The sequence below is a fragment of the Sceloporus occidentalis genome, unplaced genomic scaffold (genome assembly GCF_023333645.1).
Source record: "Sceloporus occidentalis isolate IW3139 unplaced genomic scaffold, rSceOcc1.0.p SCAF_1, whole genome shotgun sequence".
NCBI classification, from domain to species: domain Eukaryota; kingdom Metazoa; phylum Chordata; class Lepidosauria; order Squamata; family Phrynosomatidae; genus Sceloporus; species Sceloporus occidentalis.
Genome location: NW_028316981.1, coordinates 160,941,679 through 160,969,067, shown reverse-complemented (window position 1 = coordinate 160,969,067; position 27,389 = coordinate 160,941,679). Strand labels below are relative to the sequence as shown.

Sequence of the window (27,389 nt, the reverse complement as noted above, 5' to 3'; positions counted from 1 at the left end):
TCGACTGCTTTATGCTTTACAACCATAAAGACTTAAAAAGACTGCATCACAACCTAAAATTTTACCCTTTAATGCCAACTAATGTGGATGAAATGAAAATTATAACTGCCACGGGACCAATATGGCAACAATATCCTCATCCCCTCTCCCAAGCCTTAGGCACCAAGTCCAAAAGTAGTATCGTATCGAGACTTTTTAAAAGAAAGCAAGTAATTTGCTGCCACCATAGTAGACACCAGCACAGCATTCGCAATACTGGAGATCACTGGCCAAGAAAAACTAGCAAACCAGCTTTCACTGCTCATTAAATCTATTGTCAGAATGATGATATTCTGAGCAAACATCAGATGAAAGATAGTACGTGGTTTGCAAAACCAGAAGTATATTTTAGATTCACATACATGTGACTTGATGGCATGCACACACACATATACACACACCCAGAGGACATCTACCCTTTCTCTTAAGTTCTCAAACTGAATAAAGCTGAGAAAAAAGGAACACTGTTCAAGAACAAAAAAATTGACGAAAAAGTGATGAAATTAATTAAGGTGCTTTTGCAAATTATGTTCTCTTTTAAAATACTACTCTTTTGAGACTTGCAGGCTCTAATAACCCAATGCCCTATACAAAGGTATAAAAACCGATCCTATAAAAATGGGTGGATGATTGGTATCTTCCAGGTCTTTTTAGTCTTCAGTTCCCATACCCAATGCTAAGACACTGTGGGAGTTGCTTTCCAAAAACATATAGAGAGAGCATTGGTCCCCAAACTGTGCCCTCTAGGAGATTTTGGTCTTCAGCTCCCAGAAGCCTCAACCATGTTGGCCAATAATCTGGGATTCTGGGAGCCGAAGTCCAAAATCCCTTAAAGGGCACAGTTTGGGAACCACTCACCTAGAGGGTCAGTTTCCCATCTCTCCCACATAAATGCTTGCAAGGCTGAGATACAGTCAGTCTAGGTGTGCAGACACAGAGGGCAATGTGTATGCACTTTTAATAAATGTATAGAAGAGGCACTTGCAGTGGCTGTGGCATGTCATGCCATAGTTCCACAGATACAAAGCTGCAGCTGCCAAAATTAAACTCTTCAAGTAAAGTCCTTTAGTGTATACAGCCTATATTAACATTCTATGGAAACAAAGTAATAGTTTAAAACAGTGAAAGAAGGAGTTCTCTTATTAGTTCCAGAGATGTTTCCAGGTTTTATTCTGAATTCTGCAGATGACTCATGCATATGACCCCAAAAGCAACAGTAATTTATTCTTACTACATGGGCATAAAACTCAAGCAAGTTACAGAGAGAGTCTTTCAATACTTCTAAGTGAAAACAGGTGGAGAAACACTCTGTAAAATCAGGTTTGTTCCAATTTCGGGAATTACCTTCACTTCATATAAATCAAAATCCAGCATAGCTTAATCTCTATGTAGAATAGCAGCAAAAGCACTCAATAACTGGATAAGTTTCCTAATGTTGCAAAACTTCTAATGTTTAGCTAGTGAAGTTATTCCAATAAAACTTTCTAAAGTCAGAGAGTTCTGGAGGAATTTTAGTATAACTGAAATCTAATTAGACCAATGCTGGCTTAATGGAAGAATATCAAGTATCACATGTATTCAAAATACGAGTTTCTCCTAACTTCAAATGTCAATGGCCATTTCATCTGTACTGTTCCCTTTCACATACATGCAGAGACTATTTCTCCTTCACCATAGAAGTCTGATGTGGTCTGACACTGAAATGATGTTCATGAAACCTAAATTAAAATGTGTAGAGAAATCTAAGGCCTGTTACAGACAGCCAAAATAAAGCTGCTTCGAGTCACAGTGGAGATATGGTGTTTCAATGATGCATGCATCCTAAGAGTCCAGAAGTCGCACCAAAGCCATGCTCCAGCTGGAGCATGGCTTTGGTGCGACTTCTGGACTCTTAGGATGCATGCATCATTGAAACACCATACCTCCACTGTGACTTGAAGCAGCTTTATTTTGGCTGTCTGTAACAGGCCTAAGACAATTAAATAACCATCTTCATGGTTTAGCTGTAACCTAGTTTCCTAAAGCAAAGCAGAGGAACTAAAAAGTACAATATAGTGCATACTAAAAAACAGTGGTAATCCATCATTTTGAAAAGTGGCACAAGCAATAGGATCAGCAATAAAAACATGTGGCAGATCAATTAAATTATGGGCTTTGAGGAAGGCGTATTATGAGAAAATCCTGAAGGATGCCAACAAAGCCAGCTGGGAAATCTGGGTTTTATGTGGATAAACAAACAAAAGCTACTGGCAACTGTTGTTTCTGGACATCTAGAAGTACTACAAAACACTGAATGGTTTATACATTAGAATGCATCCCTAAGGGACATTTTAGGTAACACAAAACCTGTCTTATTTTATATACCCCATCCTGAGATTTCTGGATAAAGGGTAGGAAATAAATATTTCAATAAATCAATATATCTGTGCTGGATGTAAGTTAAATGTCCAGAATAGATTTTTCAGTTCACCACTACATGTATCAAGTCAAGAGCAGTTCCATGACAATTTAACCCGATGTTGTGATTGTAAAATATAGACTGGCTGGGTCAAGTTGAAACACATGTTTTCAAAGAGCTTATTTAGACTTACTTTTTGTGGTACTAAGTAATCTATACCTGCAGTGCTCCAAAAATTTAATCCTGATACTGCATGAAGCTATAGCTTTGTCCAGTCCCATGTGGACCCTAGCTCCCCAATTAAAGTTTCACTGTTTCCTGACAACACAGATTTGAACAAGACTTCTTTTGATACTGCATATTGCTTGAACTTAAGTTAATGAAATTTTGCATTAACTTATATGAAACTTAAATAATGTAGATTGGTAATAGACAGACAAGTTAATGCTGTCACAGGAAATCCATCTCTTAATTTCAGAACAGCAAAAAATTATTCTTCCGAAAATCCTGAATTATTTGGCATAGTTTGGGCCACCCTTACAGTTAAGCTTCCTCCACAAACTGTAAGGTATTTCTTTGTTCTCTGTAGTCAAGTTTCATCATGTGACTCCAATCAGCTAGCAGTAACTAATGTAATGTAATGCTGCTTCGGCTGTTTGAAGCCTTTTAAATTCTATTTCCTTGCCAACAATAGGAGGGAGAGGGATTAGACAGCTACAATTAAAAACCACAGTCTACTCATAAGTACAGGGATCTGGGCATTTTTTTTTTGACAGGAGACTGTTATCTGAAATACTGCTGTACCCTCAGTCTTCAAATATCTGCACTGTCAGTAACTTCAGTTTCTACAGGGATAGAAAGTGAAGGTACACAGATGATTTGCTTGATCTTGCTAGACACGGCAATATAATGCTAGGGGCCTAACCTTCACATGCTGATTAGCACTTCACTGAATTAGGAAACAACTTGAAAACTAAAATGATTAACATTCTGACCATGCCAAAAGAAGAATTTTTTGTATATAGATAACAATGTGGGAAGAACGGTTGTGTCTTTCTAGGATTTTGCAAATAAACAACCTAGAGGTTTGTTATATGTTAAATTAATTACTATTTGCCTTTCTAAAAAGAGTGTTGCCAGACCAGCTGCCCATCATTTTAAAGGTTCTTGAGTATCATGCACTGTCTTCAACTTGAGAACTAATCATTGGACCAATGTATACAATAAAGCAGGGATTCAACAGAAATGGGCTTGGGCAATCCTTATTCTTTATATACATTTTTCTTGTGTAATAAGATGTTTCTCAAATTCTGATTATACTACATGTGTTTTATGTGTCAGACATTTTGAAACTGCTGCCTTATTAATGTATGACTTTCTGTGCGTTGCTAAGTGAAAGTACAGTCTTAAGAGGTTTGGGAGTTGGTTTTTAAAAGAAACTTCAAACTACTGTAAATATCCAGAAAAAGACATATAACGGGAATTTGTCAATGGTACAGTGCATGAAACAATCCCCTAATAAGATACACTTTCAAGACTTTACAGCTCACATTTCATCAAAATGCATACAACGGAGCAAACTTCACATCAAGATGCTGTAACACAGGTTCCAGTAGATTTTTCAAGGAAAAGTCTAGCTTGAAGGTGAGCACAATGTTGCTACAGATACAAACCAAGGGCAAAATAAAATCAACTGTTCTTTAAAAATAAATTTAAATGTGTTTTTCTATATAGAGACAGAGAGAAAAAATTAACCAAAATTCTAGTTGGTCTCCCTTCTGATGACGACTCCAATCATGCTAATTTCATTTTTATTACAACATCCAATTTATCTGATGTGTTATCTGTACTTAGAACAAGAGGCTGCCATCAGAATGCAATATGAAGAAACAAAACGATTTCACAGTCGGCAAAGGGATCAGGCAAGGCTTCATACTATTATCCTATTTATTCAATCTGTATACAGAAAATATGCAGAGCACGCTTAGATTCAGAGGCAAGAGGAGTGAAGATTGGGAAAAGGAACATTAACAATGTAAGATATATAGATAACAAACCCAGAACAATTACTGAAGAAGGTCAAGGGTGAAAGTACCAAGGTTGGATTAATGCTGAACATTAACAAAAATAATGACCATGGAAGATCTAAAAAAATTACCCTAGACAATGAGAAAACTGAAATAGTTAGAGTTTCCATATTCTGGTTCAGATATTGGTCAGAAGTGAGACTGCAGTCAAAAGATCAGAAGAAGACTAGGACTGGGAGGGGTAGCTATGAAAGAAATGGAAATAATCAAGTGTAAAGACATAACTCTAAACCCTGATGTTAGTATAATGCAAACTTTTAAATTAGTCATCACAATGTACCAATGTGAGAGCTTGACAGTAAAAAAAGCTGATAGAAAGAAATAACTCATTTAAGATGTAGTGCTGGAGAAGAGTGCTGAAGATACTGTGGATGGCCAAAAAGATAAACCAACCGGTGCTAGAACAGATCAAGCCAGAACTCTCTCTGGAAGCCAGGATGACTAAATTGAGGCTGTCATATTTTGGCCACATTATGAAGAAAAATGAATCAGTAGAAAAGGCAATGATGCTAGGAAAGGTGGAGGGCAGTGGAAAGAGAGGAAGACTACATGCCACATGGTTGGACTTTATCAAGGAAGACAAAGGCCTGGGCCTGTAGGACCTGAGCAGAGAGGGTAAGGACAGGGGCTCTTGGAAATGTCTCATTCATCATGAGGGTCATCATGAGTCAAAGTTGACTAGAGACATTAACAACAACAACATTTTGCAGACTGGATGTCACTTGGTACAGAAAGTCACTGTAAAACAGATACAGAGCGCCCGCATCATATACTGAAAGCCGCGCAGGGAGGAAGGGGCGACGCATCCCATAGGGAGTAATGGGGCGCGTGTGTGCACCACCGCACTGCCACACCACTGCATGCACGAGCCCCATTCATTTAAATGGGGCTCGAGCATGCGCTGAATTTGCTTTACGCGGGGGAGTCCGGAACGAATCCAAGGGCGCACTGTACTATGCTACTGTTTTTAATGCTTCCTGGATTTTCAAGTGCAGTGCCTCCCAGATTTCAAAAGAAGATAGCTGCTCCTACTCAGTAAACAACGATGTTATCAATTACAGAAATACAAGACAGAGAACTTTTAAATATTCAAGTGCAGGGCTGAAGCCATTCCCATTCCAATCCCAAACCTGTGTGAAGCCAGAAGATAACAGTTTGGTTAAATCAAGCCAGATCCCAACAAAGGCTCACCAATATGGGCCTCTTGCTATAGAGCCGATGACCCATTATCCTTGCTATGTAACATACTCCTGATGCTTCTCATATATTCCAAAACACAGTTCTGACTACACACAGGTTGCAGAAACAGAAAGGAAGATCTTATTTGCAAGCAACTTCTCTGTCATTCCATTACAGCATGAATAGGCAACCTGGTGCCTTCCAAATAATTTTGGACAGCAACTCCTCTCAACCCCCACCAGCATAATCAATGGAGAGGCATTCCAGGTATTGATGTAGAAATCATCTGGGGAGCACCACATTATCTCCACTGTCCTAGAAGTACACACAAAATTGCTTGTAACAGTTTGGCTCTGAAGAAATTTGCAATAACTCAACTTGGTGTATTCCCAAGTAGACCTGAATTCATCAGTTCTAGTCCACAAGATGATGTTTGGCATGCAATAACTGCAGTTAGCTGTAACAACTGATCTGTACAAACAATATTTTTAAAATACGTTTTCAGAAAGTTGTATCCATCCACGAAAATAAGCTAAGGGGCAAAACAGACTGGAAGTGCGGGGTTCAGGGTGGCATCTGAGCTCGGTGTTTAATGCCGCACACTCTGATGCCATCCCCATGCTGCTGGGAAGCCACATGACTGACCATACATGTGGTGGTTTCACAGCGTTTTGGCACTGCAGCATTTATATGCACCACACTGTCAAAAAGCTGTGGCGGCAAGGGCATTCTTTTTCTGCCCCAAAAAGGAGCACCATTTTGATGCTTCTTTTGGGGTCAGAAGAACGTCAGATCGGGGCTGCAATGTGCGGTTGCCGTGGCCCTGATCCAGCACTCAAAGGGGCGGCATGACTGCCCCTTTAGGGTCGTTCTGTTTCAGCGGTAAAACAATAAAAATAACATCTCAATTAATGAGCTAGATTCAAGACAAACAGAAATCAGCTCAAGAAAGATGAGAACTACTATATGAGCCATTGTGTTGCTAATTACTTCCTAAGAGACAACTAAGATGAAAAATAGTTTCTACTATAAAATAAATAATCTCTAGGCAGAAAATCTCTTCTATACATATGAACTACTGACAAGTTCATTCTTGAAAGCCAACATCTTTCATTATTTGATATCTACTTCCTATTAATACTAAACCCAGAGTCATAGTTTGCGTTCTCTTTTAAACAGAGGTTGTGCTGAAACAAAGTGGGGGTTCATATTATGTTATCTCTATGAAAGGTTTGGCCATCTTAAATGCACTTTCTAAGAACAATTTTTCTCCAAGAAAAATGTTGCTATTTAAAAAGAAACTAGGAGCTCATTCTCTAAACAAATGAGAGTTCATTTTAGTATTTCTGCAATCAAAACTAATTATTTATGCAGTGCCAAACTATTTCCCCCCAAAAAGTAAGCTTTAATTACTTTCCAGAACATCATGCTTCTAAAGTAATGACACCTAGGTTGAAGGGAGGCAGGAAGGAAAGCCAGCCTCTTACTGAATGGTGAAGTTCAGCACTGGAAGCCTCTCTATGTCAAGAAAGCAACTGTTTGAAGTTCTTTACATATATGTTAGACATAAACACTCTTCAACCATCTGTCCTTGCTTACTTGTTGGTCTGCTTACAGTTCATGTCCAGATTATTTGAAGGATGGTATTTTCACTTACAAACCAGCCTGTGTTTTAAGATCTGCTGGAGAGGCCCTTCTCTCTGTCCCACTATCATCACAGGTACATCTGGTGGTAACATGGGAGAGGGCCTTCTTTATGGCCGCCCCTAGGCTCTGGAATTCACTTCCCTGAGAAATTAAACTGGCACCCTCCCTGCTTTCTATTCACAGATATGTAAAGACTTATCTGTTTAAACAGGCATTTGATAATTAACTATTTAAGAATCATACAAACAATATGTGCTAGATCTTACTAACTGTTGTGTTTGTGTACTGTATGTGCATGCATGTTAAATTATTTTATTTCCATCTTCCATTTGAGAAGAATCAAAACATTTGTGGACTTTCCTCTCAACCAAACTTTAAATCAAGGACTATTTGTTTTCTCTCATCATCTATTGTAATTTTTCAATTGGCGTTTCATGTCTTGCTCTTTGATACCACCAGTGAATAACCTATGGCCCTCCTGATGTTGTTGCACAACTCTGATCACCTCTGATCACTGGCCACATTGGCTGACCATGTAAGAGTTGAAGCCTAACATCATCTAAAGGCTCCTCACTCCTCTTCAATATCCAATCCAGAATGCCAATGCTTACTCCCGAGAGAAATCTCTCCCTACCTCACTCTCTATTTACTTGAACCTCTTCAGTTATTTCTAATGTTAGTTTTCTTTTCCTTTAGTCCTCCTTTTGAGAACATCCTCCTTTTCCTAAGTTTTTAAAAACTCAGATTGTATAATGTAGTTTTTCCTCCCTAAAACTCTACTCTGAAAGTAAACATATGTACCTACCAACTCTGACTTTGTTTTATGGTGACCCTAAGACTTCCATGACCCCAGTCAACAACTGCCCTGCTTAGGTCTTGCAAACTTGGGGGGGGGGGGATTCCTTCATTGAGTCAATCCATCTGTAATACGGTATTCCTCTTTTCCTGTTGCCTTTCTTGAGAATTGTCTTTTCCAATGTGTTGTTTTCTCAAGATATTTGCAAATTCTATAGCCTCAGTCATTTTGCTTTCAGTTGAGAGTTGATTTGCACTGGAACATAGTCTGGAAAAAAAATCATACATCTCTTCTGCAGCTTCACATCCAAAGTATTTTTTTTTTCTTGACTGCTTTCTTCATTATCTAGCTTTCATATCTATACTTGGAAATAAAAAATACTATGGTATGAACAATCCTGACTTTAGTATTCAACTACAGGTTGAATCTCCCTTATCCAAAATTTCAAAATATTCCAAAACCAAACCTTTTTTCATGGGTAGCTGAGATAGTGACACCTATGCTATGTATAGGAACTGTATTTCATGCCCAAATTAAAAATATTGTATAAAATAACCTCTGGGCTATGTGTATGAGGTATATACAAAATATGAATAAATTTCATGTTTAGACTTAGGTCCCCTCTACAAGATACCTCATTTATGTATGTGCAAATAGAGGTATTCCTAAACCCAAAAACAATTTCAATGCTTTCATCATCAGTTTTAAAGTTATGCAGATTTTCTGTGGTCATTATTATGTCTTCTTAATATTCAGCTGTAATCCTGCTTTTACCTCTTCTTCCTTGACATTTGTTAGTAATTCTTCCAAGTCTCTGCAATCTTCTGCTACTAGTAAGAGTGTCATCTGCATGTCTCTCAAAGTGTATAATACAGAGAAGCCAGTGCTGCTTGGCTGCCTACAAGTGAATTTAACTAGAATTTAGATTCTAATAACCCCTACTATAATCAGTATTTCCACAGAGCTTTTAGTTTTAGAAAGTTCTCAAATATCAAAAGGGAAATAGCACATAACATATACAAACAATGTAAGACAATCCAATCCACTTTACGATGCCATTTTTGCTTCTCCTTAAAAACAGGATGAGTCACAAACAGAACCTATCAATCCATCCATTGGACTACAGAGACATTTGTGGATCTCAGTTCCCAGACTGAGATGCTTTCAAAAAAAGTAGAAGTACTTTGAGCAATAAAATGTTGTAAACAAAGTGGTTTTACCTTTTCTATTACAGAATTCTTTCCTGAACTGCAACAAGACAGTTTTGACCTTGAGTTGCGTCTCTGAAAGTGTCTGCAACAGCAGCCCATCTTCTTTCCTCATTCAAACTAAGTCATCATTTCCCCCTGCAGTCAGGACCTGTGGCCATAGGAATAAATAAGAAGATAGTATCAGTATTAATATGAAATTAGAGGCACTAACTGACAACATGGCAGGACACATAGATATGGCAAATGCTAACTTTAACAACTACAGGGAAGCACATCAAATATTTACATACCCAAGAAATAATATTTCTTCAGCTGTTAATCAGCCGTGTAGACATAGCTTTGCTAACCCAAATATGTTCTTGTGTATATTTTGCACTAATCATTTATTCCTTAGGCAGACTTACAAAACAGCACTTTATTATAAAACAATCCCTTTCCATGCTCTTGGGTTGGGCAAATGTTTCCAACATACTAATGTTTGATTTGTTTAAAAACAATTTCCCCACAGAAGTATTTCTACAGACTCCCCTGACAGTAAGTTCTGTTTCTTTGCATGACAGTTTACAGTTAAGAATATCCTCCCAATATTTAGCCTAAGCACAGAGTATTCAATAAGATTCATGTTCAAACTGTTAAATCCTATCTTCTGGGGAAACAGCAAATTGTTTAGCACCACAGTTGACAAATTTTTGTCCTTCAGATGCTGGGCTTCAACTCTAAGACACCTCAGCCAGCATGGTCAAAGGTCAGCAATCACGCGAGTTGTAGTTCAGTTACAAGTTGCCAAAAAGGTTATTCAACTTGCACTACTTGAATCTCCATTCAGTAAACCCCCTTTTGCGATACACATAATTGTAGCCTGACGTCCTGAATTAAGAAAGACTTAAAAATACAAGTTACAAAAATGACCACTCACTATCTTCTCATAGAAAGCAAAACAGAACCTTGCATGTCACAACATGGTTTCATTTCTGAGCCAAAATTTTTGAATTTCAAGTTAATGCTCCGCTATGTTGTATGTATCAGAGGATGAAACTGAGCACAGGCCCACATGTACTGGTGCTAGGTACATCCCTATGCTTGAATATTTAGAATCCAAAATCAAACTACACAACTGCTCTTCATGTTTCCCACATAGCACCCTCCACTGACAGTGGAAGCAGAATGTTGTACCACAAAGGCCACAACTAGGAATTAGATCACTTCTTAGAGTGATCTTAGAGGCTATTCAGCTAAATGTGTTGTACCTTTTTACTGTGATTATTTATTATAGATGTAATGGGGAGAGGTAAGGGAAGATTTCCTGAATTTATGGCCCCATTCCCACTTACAGATAAATCGGTGTGTGATCCAAATCGATGGATCAATTCGACACTGGAGCGTGATTTCCACTACATTTGCCCCGATCGCATTTTTCCTTCCAAAATAATCCACTTGTGGTTCACATTGAGGCATGAATTGATTCAAAATGGTCTCACTCCAGCCTGATGAAGGGCAAAATTAAATCGATTCCGATCTGCATGTGGTTCATACTTGCGCAGATTAGATTTATTGAAAAAGAAGAGGGAAAAATCAGCGTCAAAAAGACACAGGTTAAATGGATCTAGTGCATGGCCCTCCTCTCAGAATCGCTTCAGTAATTCAGATTAAGTAGGAACCAGGATCGTTTGAACTGGTTTAAAGGTAATGGGAATAAGGCCAAAGTTACACATTTTACAAAACCAAGAAATAATTGTTTTGAGCAGGATATTCCAATTAGAAATATTCTAAGAAAAAAAGAGTCAAACCTCAGACACAGGTCTTGACATTATATATTAAGCTATTTTTATCTGTATATCAGTCTTCATTCCTACACTTTCCCATATTGGTCATTAAATTCTATTTTATATAAATCACAAGAGGTCTTGTTAATAAAACAAGACTCCTTCATCAGGACAGATTTAAGGCCACTCACTTTCTATGCCTTTACTGCCATATCCTCCAAGTCTTACTTTGTATATCGTGCTTAAAGATCTTGGATTCCATAAGCCCACAGCATAACTACAAGGAGGCAAAAGGACATGCAAGGGTGTGTTAAAGAGTCCCACATCCATATCCAGATTCTTTAGCTTAGCTTTGCAATAGTTCAGGTATTCTATGTTTGTGACTTACAAAACCAAATTAAGGCTGCAAAAACCTGTTTTACACCATAAACAACGTCAGTTCTCTCTGTTATTGTCAGTGCTCTTAAACAACAGTAAAAACAGCTGCTTGAAGTAACAGAGAAATTCTCCTCTGGGCCATCAGCTACAAGATTCTTTCTCCTACCCTTAGGCTAAGTCTTGCCACAAGATCCTTCATCAAGGTGTCTTGTTCCATTCCAATAAGCAGGGCTTCTGTATGTTCTGCCTGCTTTCACTCCATATTTCTAATGTCTTATTAAACAGTATCACCTCTGGCCCACTGTATGGGATCAACAAGCATGCCTCACATTAAAACCAACTGTTTCGCTAGATCCTCACATTGTTTCTTCAGTCCCACCCACACTGTGAACTAATCCCAAAACACAAAACTGGCATTAATCTGGAGGGGAAGTACATGCATCTGCTAACACTCCAAGTCCACCTCATTCATGACACTGTTGTTTCCAGCCTTTACAAATCAGTCTCTTATCTAGTCCTTGCACTCTGACCCTTATTCTTTGGGAGGCACAATGCAGAAGAGGCCACAGAACCCACAACTATGTAAAACACTTTTGTATGTTTTTAATTGGATTGTTCTTTTAATTTGCAAGCTGCTTTGTGTACCAACTTTGGGGAGAAAGCAGGATATAAATAAATATAAAGGTAACAACAACCCATAATTCAGCCACATCTGTCTTCAACCCTAACTCCACATTGCAAAATTACTCTCCAGCAAAGTAACATTATTCACTTTCAAGCCCCTCAAAAGACCCCTCTACAGACCTCTTTTCAAGTACTGTAACTAGGTCCTTGACTCTTCTTCTTGCCCTACCAAAAGGGCAGTTTCCAAACTTTCCTGGACAGATTTCCTGTGCTAGGAAGCCTCGTCATTCACACCACTAAGCAGAGGTTTCTGGACACTTTTTTTAAAAACCTAAAAAAGACATTAAACCTGGTTCTTGTTGTATAATTGTTGTAATAAGTATAATGGAGAAGAGTGCTGAGGATACTGTGGACTGCCAAGAAGACAAATAAATGGGTGCTAGAACAGATCAAGCCTGAACTCTCCTTGGAAGCCAGGATGACTAAACTGAGGCTTTCCTACTTTGGCCACATGATGAGACGGCATGAACCATTGGAAAAGGCACTAAAGAGAGAAGCAGAGGGAGACCACACGCCAGATGGACAGACTCAGTCAAGGAGGCCCTGAACCTGCAGGATCTGAGCAGAGGGACTGAGGACAGGGGGCCTTGGAGATGTGTCATCCACAGGGTTGCCATGAGCAGAGGTTGACTCTAAGGCAGGTAACAACAACTGTGCAGGGCAATATATAAAACTCAAGTCAGCAAGAGCCAGGGTGGCCAGATGTCTTAATCACAAAGGAGGAGAGGGCACCACAAAACCTAGGACCTTCCAGAAAAACAGAGGACGCGACAAACAAAAGCTAAAAACACACAGATAGAAGTAAATTCCTGCTTCTTGGTCACACACAAAGTGGAGGGCCTCTTGGAATCCCTCCCAGACAGAAGACGGAAATGTAGAAATGGTTTGCATTTTGACATATTATATTTTAATTTATAATAGTTTTAATTCTTACAATTGTTTTATTGCTTTTTAAATTTTAGATTTATGTATTTTAATATTTCATATTGTTTTTAAATTGTATTGTTTTATACTTTTCTCTTTTAATATTTTGTATTGCTTTTAAATTGTATTGTTTTGTACTTGTTGTTTGCTGTCCTGAGTACCTATATTTGGGAGAAAGGTGGGATATAAGAAAATAATAATAATAATAGTATGTGTCTGGTTACTCTGGCAAGGACGCATTCTCATCCTCCCTCCCTGAAAGGCTCTCAGGATTTGGAGCCTGGGCTCAGTTGTCTACCAGCAAAACCCTCTCAATACACAAGTGAGCCCACCTTTTAAAACTTAGCACCATCAACTATGTCTTGGAAAAGCCTCTTTCGTGGTGGAGACTTGAGTCAGAAATGGCTTGAAGGAAGTGCGCAACACACAAGAAGCATGGTCCCTTCAGCCTCCCTCCACCCAGACCTGTCCTCATTTTCCAGGGCCTGTCCTACATTTCATCCATCTGTCCAGGAAAGAATCCCAAAATGCACTGGTGCAGTAGTTTGAGTGCTGGACTAGACTCTGGAGACCAGGGTTTGAGTCCCAACTCAGCCATGTAAACCCATTGGGAGACCCTGGGCAAGCCACACTCTCTCAGCCTCAGGGAAAGGCTATTATTATTATTGTTGTTGTTGTTATTATTATTATTTATATCCCACCCTTCTCCCAAGACTGAGACTCAGGGCGGCTTACAACAGTAAAAAAAAACCCATTCCAAAAGCATACAAAAACAGTGCATTGAAAGAGAATGAAATTACTACAACAACTAAAACAAATGGCAAACCTCCTGTGAACCAATCTTGCCAAGGAAACCCCAGGAGAGGGTCTCCCTGATCTGGAAACGCCTTGAAGGCAGTGTGCGCAACACACACAATCACACACAAGAAGCATGAAGATGAGTGCTTTTGCCTTTCCTTCTGCCATGCCCTGCACTGTTCTTGGGTGTCCCCCATTCTGCGGAGCCTTGTCCTCCTGCAGAAATCAGCCACTTCCAGACCCTGGCTCAGGGCTAGGGACTACTTCTGGGAAGCGTAGTTTTGCGAGAGGCATTGAGCCTTCTCTGTCAGAGAGCTCTGGTGCCACAACGAACTACAATTCCCATGATTCCCTAATAGCACTAAGCCAGGGCAGCGACAGCGGCCTCAAAGCGGGTTTATTTCTGCAGTGTGTTTCGGAGGCTGGCCTCCCTGCCTCCGCCCCTCCGACTCAGGCCCGAACCAGCTCCTCCGCCGCAAAACACGGCCGCCCCTCAGCACCTTCCCCGAAGGCCGGGGGCCTTTTCTTCCGCGTACCTCCCGCGCGGGGACAGCCGCCGCCGCCTCACTGCAGCAGCAGCAGCGCCGCCGCCGCCACAGCCGCTTTCTCCCCCGCCCCTGCCTTCCAACGTCGGAAACACGTCACCTCCGCAAACCGGATGTGTGCGTCCGCCCCCTCACTGGCCGCTCTAGGCACCTGAAAAGGGCGAAGATTCTATGGTTGAATGCTTCTTTCTTCCCCGCCGTCAGACGCGCAGAGAGGGACATATAGAGGAGTGTGTGGGCGGGACTATGGCGTATGGGCGTGGCTAAGTTGTGCATTTGGGCGTGGCGTGGGCGTGGCTACGTTCTGCGTGGGCGTGACTTAGCTGCAGGCGGAGCCATGTGAAGAAGCACACGAAGAGTACATCCGCACTGTAGAAATAATAATAATAATAGTAATAATTATAATAATAGTAATAACAATAATAATGATGATGATAATAATAAGAATAGTAATAATAATGATGATAATAATAATATATTTATATCCCTCCTCTCCAATGCGATCGAGATGGCTTACAACAATATTAAAAAACTTTAAAATACAATAAACTGCAATGCCTCATAGGCCCACCACCCCCATAACCAATAAATAATAAATATAAATAAATAAATAAATAAAACTTTATTTATACCCCGCCTCTCTGCCAAAGATAATCGAGGCAGATTACAGTTAAAACATTCATATAAAAATCCCCATTTCCCTCCCTACCTAAAACAACAAAATAATCCAATTAAAATAAACCACAACAACATAAAGAGCAACAATTAAGTTTCATGCTGCTTTGGTCTAAAACACACTGCAGAAATAATGCAGTTCACCCATTCCCCCCCCCCCCCGAGTAAATCATAATCTAAGGTCCAAAACACACTGCAGGGCTAATCCAGTTTGAGACTGCTTTAATTGCCCTGGCTCAGTGCTAGGGGGAATCCTGGGAATTGTAGTTTTGTGAGACTTCTCTGTCAGGGAGACCTCTGGTGCCACAATAAACCACAGTTCCCAGGATTCCCCCTCGCACTGAGCCAGAGAGCAGTTAATGTGGTCTCAAACTGGATTAGTCCTGCAGTATGTTTGGGACCTTTAACTGCCACAGCTCCAACCTACAAAATAATAATAATAATAATAATAATAATCCTGGGATTTGTAGTTTTGTGTGGCACCAGACCTCTTTGGTCAGAGACTGTGAAGGAGGAAAAGGGACCAAAAAATTGAGGACATTCAATACAAAATGTAGGACATGACCAAAGAAAAGCTAAGAAAATTTAAGATAAATGTAAACTCATGCTTCTTGGTCATGGTCAAAATGGGGGAGGAGTTTTTGGAATTCCTCTCAGACAGAAGGTTGAAATGTAGGACGTGTCTGGTCACCCTGGGCAGAGAAGGCTAATACCTTGTAAAACCACACACCCCAGAATACCATAGGATGGAGCTACAGCATCCAAATGTGGTGCCAAACTGCATTATTTCAGTGCAGGTGCAGCCTAGAGCCCCCGTGGCCTAGTGCTTTGAGTGGGACTCTGGAGACCAGGGTTTGAATCTTAGCCATAGAAGCCATAGAAGCCCATTTAGGGTGACCTTGGGTGAGTCACATTCTCTTTCCTAAGGGAAAGATAAAGGCAAACCTCCTCTGTACAAATCTTTCCAAGACAGCTGCATTATCTCCTTAGGATTGCCATAAGTCAGAAATGGCTTGAAGGCACACAACAATAGCAACAAAGATGCACCCTGTGTGGCCCAGCAGAAGATGTCTTTGCAGATATGGATGCAATTGTTCCACTTAATCTCCTGGTAACAATTAATTCGTTCGCCTTCAAGGTGAGCACAGATTAGCGCTGTTGTAAATTGTTTTCAGTTGTTTTCAGAGAGCCACTGTGGTGTAATGGTTTGAGCATGGGAGTATGACTATGGAGGCCAAGGTTCGAATCCCCGCTCAGCCATGTAACCTACTGGATTTACCTTAGGTAAATCACATTCTTTCACCCTCAGAGGAAGGAAAAGGCAAACCCGCTCTTAACATGTTCTGCCAAGAAAACCCTGTTTAACTTCACCTTTGGGTTGCCAAAAGTCAAAAATGGCTTGAAGGCACACAGCAACAAACAACAATTGTTTTCCAGTTGTGATCCTCTGCAGTTACTTAAGAAGGAAGTGCAAGTTCCACAGAACTCAATGGAGATGGTTTTTACGTGCTTAAAATTGACTCTGGCTGCCTGACCTCCTAGAGTCCTAGCCCAACATTCAAGCTGTTCATGAATAAGAAAATTGACTTTAGATCATGCTGTGAATTGTTCTTCCTGTCTCTGCTTCTGAGTGGTCCTGTGCCTTTCTCCGTCAGTAGAATCATAGAATCGTAGAGTTGGAGGAGACCACAAGGGCCATCCAGTCCAACCCCCTGCCATGCAGGAACCCTCCATCAAAGCATCCCCTGTAAACTAAACAAACCATTGTGGTGTAATGGTTTGAATATGGGCTAGGACTCTGAGAGACCAGCTTTCAAATCCCGGCTCAGCTGTCGAAAGCCACTGGATGACTTTGGGCAAGTCACGCTTTCTTAGGAGTTTATCACATGGGAGGAAAGTGCCCAAATCCCGTGGATAAACTGGGATTAAATCTGGGAATATTTTGCAAAAGCGAGATAATTTTCCTGTACTTAACTAATTAACTGAAGTGTGCGATTTGGCCGCTTCTTATTTTTGGTCACTTTATTTATGGGATAAGTCTTGGAAAATGGCGAGGTCACTCGACTTCATCTTGCAGGATATTCACGAGATTTAAACCCTGTTTATCCACACGATTTGAGCACTTTGCCTCCTGTGTGATAAAGTCCTAAGTATCAGGTGAAGGCAATGACAAACCCGCTCTGAGCAAATCTTGCAGAGAAACTCCATGGAGAATACTGCACTACACTCTTATAGTGCTGCTGTTCCACTTTTACTGCCATGGTTGCCTCCTGTGGCATCCTGGGATTTGCAGTTTAGGGAAAGGCATTTAGAATTCTCAATCAGAGAGCTCTGAACTGCAAACCCCAGAATGCTACAGGAGGAATAGCAGTAAAATTGGAATAGCAACACAATAAGAGCGTAGTGCAGTATTCTCCTGAAATAGATTCACCTTAGGGCTACTGTACATCAGAACCATCTTGAAAGCACACAACAGATAAATGGAATGAGAGACGAGTCAAACACTGGGGCCAATTAATACATACAGTGGTACCCCGGGATACGAATTGATCGCGTTACGAAATTTCCGGGGTACGAAAAAGTTAGATTGGAAAAAACTGTTCCGGGTAACGAAAGATTTTTCGGGTTACGAAATTCATTTCGGCGCGAAATTTAAATGCGAAGCGCGGCTAGCGGCTTTCCAGCGCTAACGGAAAGCCTTTTCGGGTTGCGAAATGTATCGGGTTACGAACGGCGCCGCGGAACGAATTAATTTCGTAACCCGAGGTAGCACTGTACATTGAAAAGGATCAGACGGCCCATGGGCTAATAAATAAACATTGATTGATTGATGGGGAAAGGATCAGCTTACGTTAGTTTACTTAATTAATTTATTTTCGATCAAGAACAGAACATATATTGCCTTTCAAATGTTAGCCAACAATTGTCAGCTGCTTCAGTTATCATAGCCAGTGGTGAAGAATGCTGGGAGTTACAGTTCGGGCACATCTGGAGGCCTGCATGATTCCCACATTGGGCTTGCATCAAACTATTAGCAAGTAGAGAGACAGCATGGTGTAGTGTTTTGAGTGTTGGATTAGGACATGGTTATACCAGAGTTCAAATCTGCGCTCAGCCATGGAAACCTACTGGGTGACCTTAGGCAAACCAAACTCTCAGCTTCAGAGGAAGGCAAAGACACCCCTCCCCCTAAAATTCACCTTTGGGTCTCATAAGTAAAAATGACTTGAAGGCACATAACAACAAAAATTGTTGAGTAGAATTTAAGAAGCGCATATTAAGGGGATTTTCACTTATGCCAGGGGTAGGCAACCTTTTTGAGCCGGGGGCCGGGTTGGTGTCCCCCAGACAACGGGGGGGGGGGGGGGGAGCCAAAAAATAAATAATTAAATAATTAAATACTATAGGACACCATTTTCAAATGTAGGACACATTTTTTAAAAAATGGAGGGCATGCGAAAAAATTTGATGATTTTAAAAAAATGTTAATATAAATACATGTTTCTTAGGCATGATCAAAATGGAGGACATTTGGGCATTATTCCTAGACAGATGGCAGAAATGTACTTCCCTTTCTGGCCAACCCCCCCTCCCCCCATTCCAAACAGCACATTTCAGCATTGAACATGGCTTTACTTAACATGGCAATCTCTTGCATATTTCAGAGGCTTATTGCATAACCAAACTCTTTGGGTTTCACACTGAACATGGGTTCACATGGCTATGCATATTTAACATGTCAAGGTGGTCTCACAAGAAGTGATTTGCCCTCGTGTTCAAATGTACTTCTCAGAAGTGTTTACTTGGGCAAGGGACTGTGGTTTTTCTTCACTGCGCATGAGTTTGTAAAAATCACAGCAACTTACATTGGCCATGCCTCTGAAGCTGGCTCATATCAATATCACCATCACCATCCTCCTCCTCCTGCTCCTCTTCTTCTTCTTCCTCCTCCTCCTGTTCCTCTGCCTTCCTCCCTCCTCCTCCTCTTTCTTCCTTCCTCCCTCCTCCTCCTCCTCCTCCTCCCTGCGCGCAGGGCCTTTGCCCCCCCTTGCCCGCCGCCAAAGGCCCCGCGCACTTCCGCGAGAGGCCAAAAAATTGGCCATAGTAAAACCATTGCTAAAAAAGCCCTCCCTTGACCCCCTGATGCATAACAATTATCGGCCTGTATCGCTATTGCCATTTTTGGGGAAGGTGATCGAGAGAGCAGTTGCAATCCAGCTTCAATCGATCTTGGATGATACTGATTATCTAGACCCATTTCAAACCGGCTTCAGGATGGGCTACGGGGTTGAGACTGCCATGGTCTCCCTGGTCGATGATCTCTGTCTGGGCATGGACAGGGGTAGCGTGTCCCTGTTAGTCCTCTTGGACATCTCAGCGGCTTTCGATACCATTGATCATGGTATCCTTCTGGATCGCCTGAGGGAGTTGGGAATTGGGGGCACTGTGCTCCAGTGGTTCCGTTCCTACCTCTTGGGAAGGTTCCAGATGGTGGAGCTGGGGGACGTGTGCTCCGATAAGAGGGCACTTACATCTGGTGTCCCTCAAGGAGCCATTTTGTCCCCCATGCTTTTTAACATTTACATGAAACCGCTGGGAGAGATCATCCGGAGGCACGGGGTGTGGTGTTATCAGTATGCTGATGACACCCAAATTTACTTCTCTGTGCCCCCGACTGATGCAGTGACCAGGGATGGCATCTCTCCTCTGGATGCCTGTCTGGAGTCGGTAATGGGCTGGATGAGGGAAAACAGACTCAGTTTGAATCCAGAGAAAACGGAAGTGGTTGTGATAGGTTCCCCGGGCCCGGGGATGGCTATTTCTCCACCTGTCCTGAATGGGATCACGCTTCCTGTGAAGAACTCAGTTCGCAGTCTGGGTGTGCTCCTTGACTCGTCACTCCACCTTACATCTCAGGTGGATGCGACGGTCAGGAGCACCTGTTATCAGCTTCGGCTGATACGCCAGCTGCGACCCTACCTGGGCCGGAGGGACCTTGAAACAGTAGTACATGCTCTGGTAACCTCTCGATTGGACTTCTGTAATGCGCTCTACATGGGGCAACCCTTGTACCATACTCAGAAGCTTCAATTGGTACAGAATATGGCAGCAAGACTGGTCACTGGATTTTCCAGGACCAGTCATATAACACCTGTTCTTAAAGACCTTCATTGGCTGCCTATTCGCTTCCGGGCGCAATACAAGGTGTTGGTTATTACCTATAAAGCCCTAAATGGCTTGGGTCCAGGGTACTTGGAGGACCGCCTCTCTCCATACAATCCGCCCCGCACACTCAGGTCAGCCGGGAAGCACTTGTTAAGAGTTCCAGAAGCGAGATATTCCACCACCACTCAAAGGGCCTTTTCCATCTCGGCCCCTAAGCTCTGGAACTCACTCCCCGGCGAGCTCCCCTCGGCCACCTCTCTGGACCAATTTAAAAAGAGGCTTAAAACACACCTGTTCCAGCAGGCATACCCCTAATACCCCGAAGTACTCCCACCCTCCCCTCTCTGTTGCACTATTGTGCTAGCTGGAGATGTTAGTGTATTGTAGCAGTTGCTGATATTTTTATTGACTAATGTTCTATTGTATGTTTTTATGGACTGTATATTGTCAAACTTTTATGTGCTGTTACCCGCCTTGATCGCTGGAAAGGCAGGCTACAAATAAATTTTATTATTATTATTATTAAAAGCCCCGCGGGGCCTTTGGCGGCAGCAATCGGCAGCAGGACCGAGCAGGGGCCGGTCACAACAGCTCGGCGGGCCGCATACGGCCCGCGGGCCATAGGTTGCCAACCCCTGACTTATGCCATATGGTAGTAAACAGATGTTTTAGAGCACAATAGCTATCAGCTCCTGATTGCATGACATAGCACATGGAATTGTGGAAGTTACAGTCCAAAACATCTGCAGAGCCACTAGTTTCCCATACTTGCAGTATAGCTCTAATTCAGCATCTATGGCCCTCTGTATCATTTTTTTCCTGTCAAACCTATTCTTTGCAGCATAATCATAAGGGATTATGAGAGTTGCAGTTCAGAAATATTGTGACAGCAATAGTTGCCCTCCCCTGTTTTCTTCAGCAACATATAAAATCTTCTCCTTAATCTTGATGAAGAAATTGTATGTTGCACCTACTTTGGAGCACACTGTTTTTATTTCGTATTTTTCTGATTTGGCTTCTGCAACTGAACATATAGATCAGGCCTGGTCTGAGTTTATAATGTCAACATGGTAAATGTGTGTATGTGATTTAGAGGATTATCAGACAGGGATGGGAACGGGAGCAAAGCAGATCGCTCTCCCGTCTTTATCACAATCACACGAAGCATTTCATACGTGTCATGCTTATCCTATCATTACCTTGTAACTAAAGTGGAATTGTCTAATCATTTTGTATTAACGCAGACTCCTGTTAATACAAAATGACAGGATAATTCTACTTCAGTTACACGGTAATGATAGGGTAAATGCGGCGTCATTTGAAAATATTTTGCACATTTGTGGTCAACTGCAGTTCACTGACAGGACACTGACAGGCTAAGCACTACATCGTGTGAAAATCTTTTTGCGATCACACCATAAGGACAGGAAAAGCACCGTCTGATAATCTCCATAGCTATACTACACATTATCTCTAAAGAGCTCAGGTTGATAGATATGTCCCATCCCATGCTGCTCTCACAAAAGTGGAGTAGGCTATATTGAGAGAGACCTCAGTAAGTTTAATGGCTGAGTGGAGGAAATATGAAAAAAGGTCTTCCCCATCCTAGTCTAATGCTCTAGCCACAGAAACACAGTAGCTTCAACCAGCACAGTGTTGATTGTGTTGGTGCAGCTTGTCAGTTCTGATGTGGCCAACCAGTCTGCTTAATAATTATGCCAGTTTAAATGCATAATACATATTTGTGCTTGCTGAATCCTGGAAAAACGTTTACTGTGTGGGAGAATGCAGTCTTAGAACAATGGAACATTCAGACAGATAAACATAATGTTTGTGAGTATACCACCTCCTTAAACACACACACACACACACACACACACACAACTGGTGACTTAATCATATGCCCCATCAGCTAATTACTGTTTATTGTTTGCTTCTTCCCCCCCCCCCCCCCGCTTCACATAGAACTTTATCACACGGGGAACAGGATGTCACTGTCCTGTCCCTATCCTGTGCTTCTTGCATGATCGCAGCAAGTACTTTCACACTAAATTGCACTTATCTGGACATTATCCTGTCCAGAAAGTGTGAGTGAAAGTGATCGCATGAAAGGCTGATCCCGTGAATGAAGTGGAATTGTCCCATGAGTGAAGTGGAATTGTCCCCTCATTTCCCATCATTTGGTATTATTGGAACATCCCATTAATGCAGTTCCACTTCACTGACGGAACATGACAGGGTCAGGGCGATGTAGTGAGAAAGCCTTTCGCACGATCACTTTCACTCACACTTTCTGGATGGAATAAGGACACCTGTCCCTGTGTGATAAACTCCACAGGAAATAGGCTTGCAAACAAAACTAGATTAGAGGATGTAAGGACCCACTGTGCTGAACCATATTCCATTGCAGGTCCTACCATTAGGCAGAGTATGGAAGAATATACGAAGAGGGAGATGGGGTTGGAGGGATTTGTCTTCTGCCTCAGGGAACAAAACATCTTCAGTTTGCTCTGATCTCCCCTCCACTGTGTCAGACTATAAAACCACTTTCCTCCCTTTGCCAACATTCACGCACAAAGGCAGGTATACTCAAAGGCAAAAATATACTGTATGTTTATGTGCACAAGACGCACAAAATTCAAACCAATATTTGACCTGACAGCAGTAGTTTTTGAGGCTTGAGTAATTAGATATGACCAGTGTTCTTTGTCTTAGGGAAGAAACTGGTTTTTCCACGACTCTGAGCAACTTCCTTCATTCCTCAACTTCTGTAAAATAGAAAAATATGTGGACTTAGTCCCGTTTGTTGTTATGTGACTTCAGGTTGACTCTGATCTATGGTGATCCTATCATAGGGTTTTCTTGGCAAGATTTGCTCAGAGTAAGGCCCGTTCCACATGGGCATAAAGTACGCGCTCCACGCGTACTAGGGTTAGAAAGGGGTGTCACTTCCTGACGCCCCTAATCCTAATACGTGCGGAGCGCGCACAAAATGGCGGTGCCCATTCCACACGGGCGCTGCCATCTTGACGTAGCGGACGCATTGCATCCGCACGGTGCAAATGACGCTGTGAGTGTGCCATTGGCGCCTCGCGACGTCATAAGCGCGCTGCAAAGAGAAGCCCAATTTGGGGGCTTCTTTTTGCTCCGTGAGGGAGTCGTACGGTTTGGCTGCTGCGGCTCCCTTGTGGAGCAACTGGCATCGCCGGCAGACCGCTGCTTTTAGGCGGTCTGTAACGCTCTTAAGTTTGCTATTATCTTCCCCTGAGGCCGAAGGAGTGTGATTTACATAAAATCATTACTTGGGTTTCAATGTCTGAGTAGGGATAATTTGAACCCTAGTCTCCTGGAGTCCTAGTCCAATGCATTATACCACACTAGTTCTCAGTCCTGTTTTGTACCTTCCTTTTACCATTTAACTTGTGTAAGGACATAATACTGTTACCTGGCTTGTTCATTCCTGACTCTGCATTGCTTCTAATACTACACAGATTAAAAATACCCCTTGTCTCCCAAAAGCTAAGAAGGCAGATACCGTACTACTTTTGCCCCTTCCAAGGAGGAAACAGCCACTGAATTCAAAGCCTTGGAGGGTAGGAGTCCCATTGAAGGCTTAGAAAAATTATTTGTTTATTTGTCTTTGGATGTTAACACCCAGACCCCCTCTGCTGCCATCCAAAAAGTCACTTTTCTCAGTTCCAAAATAAGAGAGGCACACCTCAGAATGTGAAATATCATACAAATAATGCTACAGCTCAGCCTCCCTCTTCCCTCCTCCCTCCAGTCTAGTTAGACCTGTGCTCTGTATTTTATATAAAATAATGATTAACACTGTCCTAGTTGTAAAGTAGGTGTAATTTAAACCCTTGCTAAGTCCCTATTTCAGTGAAGGTCAGTGGTGTAATGCTTTGAGCATTGGACTAGGACACTGGAAGACTAGGTTTTGAATCCCAGCTTGGCCATGAGGTGACCTTGGGTAAGTCACACTCTCTCAGCCACATAGGAAAGCAATGGCAATCCTCCTCTCTACAAATATTGTCAAGAAAACCCACCCAAGTACTAACCAGGGCTGACCCTGCTTAGCTTCCAAGATCACGATTTGGTGCCTTTAGGGTATTTAGTCCCTTAATGACACAATATTTCACATAACTGAAATAACACATATTTCTCTTCATCCTTGCCTCCTCATCTGGCCCTTTTATTTGTTCTTTAAGTAAATACCATTGATTAATTAATAATGACATAACTGGTATGCCAGATCCTTTACTGGATCTGGGGAATCTTTAACCTTCTAAATGTTTTGGAGTACACTTACCATAATCTTACCATTGGTCATGCTGGCTAAAGCTTCTGGGAGTTGAAATCTATAGCAGTTGAAGTGCCAAATATGTTCTCCCTTCTAGTTTTCAAATAAGTAGCTGAGTTAGTCTCTTGCAACATAAAAAGGAGGAAGAAAGGGGAGAAAAAGAAAGAAAGAAATGTGGCAGCAGCACCTTTAAGACTAAGTGGTGTTTATTTTTGCATAAGCTTTTGTAGATAATAAATCCACTTCTTTGGGTGCAGTTTCCTTCCTAGTGTGAATGTACCTGATCTGTGAATTCTTTCAGGGCAAAAGGGCTTGCTTCTATTTTCCGCAAAACATAATAACTTCAGTCTTGACCAATGTTATTAATCTGTTGCTTAAAAATAATTAAGTTGATTTGTAAATACAGTCTTCCCTCTGGATTTGCAGGGTTAAGGGCAGAGGACCCTCATGATTCTGAAAAATTCGCAAATAATGGTGGGGGGGGGGAACTAGTGTTCACACATGTTTCCCTCAGAATCAGAACATTAGTAGCAACTATCAATTAAAATTGACATCTCCCTCACCTGCTTAGGGTCATGCCATTCCAGATGCTGTGGAAATTTTACAAAACTGTTGATGTCTTACTGTGGTAAAATCAAGGTAAAGGTAAAGGTATTCCCCATTGACACGGTTGTCAAGTCGTGACTGACCATAGGGGACAGTGCTTATCTCTGTTACTAGGCCAAAGAGCTAGCGTTGTCAGAGACAACTCTGTGATCAAGTGGCCAGCATGACAATACAGAACACTGTTTACCTTCCCACCAGTGTAGTACCTATTTATCTACTTGCATTTGCATGCTTTCGAACTGCTAGGTTAGCAGAAGCTGTGACTAGTGACAGGAGCTGCTCACCCCATCATACGGCACCTGGGTCTTCAATTGTCAACCTGCCGGTCTTGCAATCAACAGAGTCAGCGTCTTAACCACTTGAGCCACCGCATCCCTAAAATCTAGGTACATCTTTAATAAACATGAACACCATGAAGAAATAGATACTATATCTAAACATATAACCTGATGTTTGTGGTTGTGTGCCTTCAAGTAATTTCTGACTTACGGCAACCCTCATAGGGCTTTCTTGTCAGGTTTTGTTCAGAGGGGGTTTGCCATTGCCATCCTCTGAGGCTGAGAGTGTGTGACTTGCCCAGCCAGGATTTGAACCATGATTTCCTAGTGTAATGAGGTTTGCAATGGCAAACCCCCTCTGAAGAAACTCCATAAGTCAGAAATGACTTGACGGTACATAAGATGAATTACTACTTCCAGTATGTAGAGAGCTCTTGTAGCACCTTTGAGACTAACTGAAAGAAAGAAGTTGGCAGCATGAGCTTTTGTAGACTTTAGTCTACTTCCTCAGATGCTTTTGGTAGAGTAGAAGCTAGGGACGGACATATATATGCTACTCCCAGTGTTCTAGTCCTGTACCCAACAGTAAAAAAGATAGATTGGGATCTACCTGTAGGTCTCTAGGTAGTACACAATAGCCAAGGAATTAAATTCCCTTTTGTCTAGCCACTGTTGTTGTTGTGTGCCAATTTATGGCAAATCTAAGGTGACTCTATCACAGGGTTTTCTGAGGGTGAGAATTCTTCAGAGTGAATTAGCCATTGCCTTCCTCTGGGGGTGAGAGAGTAAGGAGTTTATCAAATGGGAGGAATTTCTATTAAATTCAAATGAAAAGAAAGTGGGGCCAGAACGCATTCACTTAAAGTTGCTAGTTTTGTGCAATTACGTGAATATACATTGCATGCAAACTGGCTCCCCATTGCCCAAAAATAGCATGCCATTGCCCGAATTTGCATGTGGCAGTCTATCACGCAATAACGTGAAACCCCACGATTGCGTTCGGACTGACTTCCCATTGCCTGAATTTGTGTGTAGTGGGTTATCACGCAATAACATTAAACCCCATGAGTGCATTCAGATTGCCATTGGATTATACTTCCAATTCCCTTTGTTTGATAAACTGCCCAAGGTCACCCACTGGGTTTCCACGACCAAGCAGTGAACTGACCCTGATCTCTAGAGTTGTAGTCCAATGCTCAAACCGCTACAACACACTGGCTCTCTAGCCGCAGTAACAACTAAAAGGCTTCTCCCCACATTGCAGATAAAAAGAATGCTAGGTGGTAAGGCAGGGCGGCTTTTTATGTGAAAGAAAGGTCTTGTGAACTGAGTTCTGGTGCAGATCACAAATTCCAGGGCAGGCAGAGCAAGTGCCCAGAGGCACTCTGTTTCTCAGTATCTGTCTGCCTATCTGAGTCATTATTTTGCACCTGGCTCTGGTTGGTGGATCTTGAGGTTCTTGTTTAAACAAACAAAACTCACAAAGTAATTCCTGCAGATTTGCAGTCTGGCAACTCCGTACCACAGGAGACAATAAATCAGAGACATTTATAACACTGTTACTGTTGTTGTTGTTGTGTGCCTTCAAGTTGTTTGTGACTTACAGTGACCCTAAGGTGAACCTATCATGGGGATTTCTTGGCAAGAGTTGTTCAGAGGATGTTTGCCATTGCCTTCTCCTGAGGCTGAGACGGAGTGACTAGATGTCTTAACTACAAAGGAGGACATGGCACCGTAAAGTGTAGAACATTAAATAAAAATGTAGGACATTACAAAATAAAATCTAAAAATACTAATATAAATATAAATTGATGCACTTTAATTATGCCCAAAATGGAGGACATTTTGGAATTCCTCCAGGACAGAAGGTTTAAATGTAGGTTTAAATATCTTTTGAGATATGAAGATT

General features: G+C 41.7%; 1 protein-coding gene across 5 annotated transcripts in view; it reads right to left on the bottom strand.

The window, feature by feature from the left end:
• The window catches only part of RNF41 (ring finger protein 41), a 37,403-nt gene extending 22,909 nt beyond the window's left edge, over positions 1–14,494 (bottom strand). Inside the window, exons 1-3 of one of the 5 annotated variants that reach the window (XM_089479444.1) lie at positions 11,312–13,054; positions 10,689–10,889; positions 9,367–9,505 (exon numbers count right to left, since the gene is read on the bottom strand). The gene's annotated coding sequence lies outside the window, so the exon portion shown is untranslated. Of the gene's footprint in view, positions 1–8,155; positions 8,414–9,366; positions 9,506–10,688; positions 11,288–11,311; positions 13,055–14,440 lie in introns of those variants that run through there. The other 4 variants (XM_089479480.1, XM_089479453.1, XM_089479459.1 and 1 more) reach the window with 4 other exon arrangements.
• Positions 14,495–27,389: the final 12,895 nt, after the last annotated feature.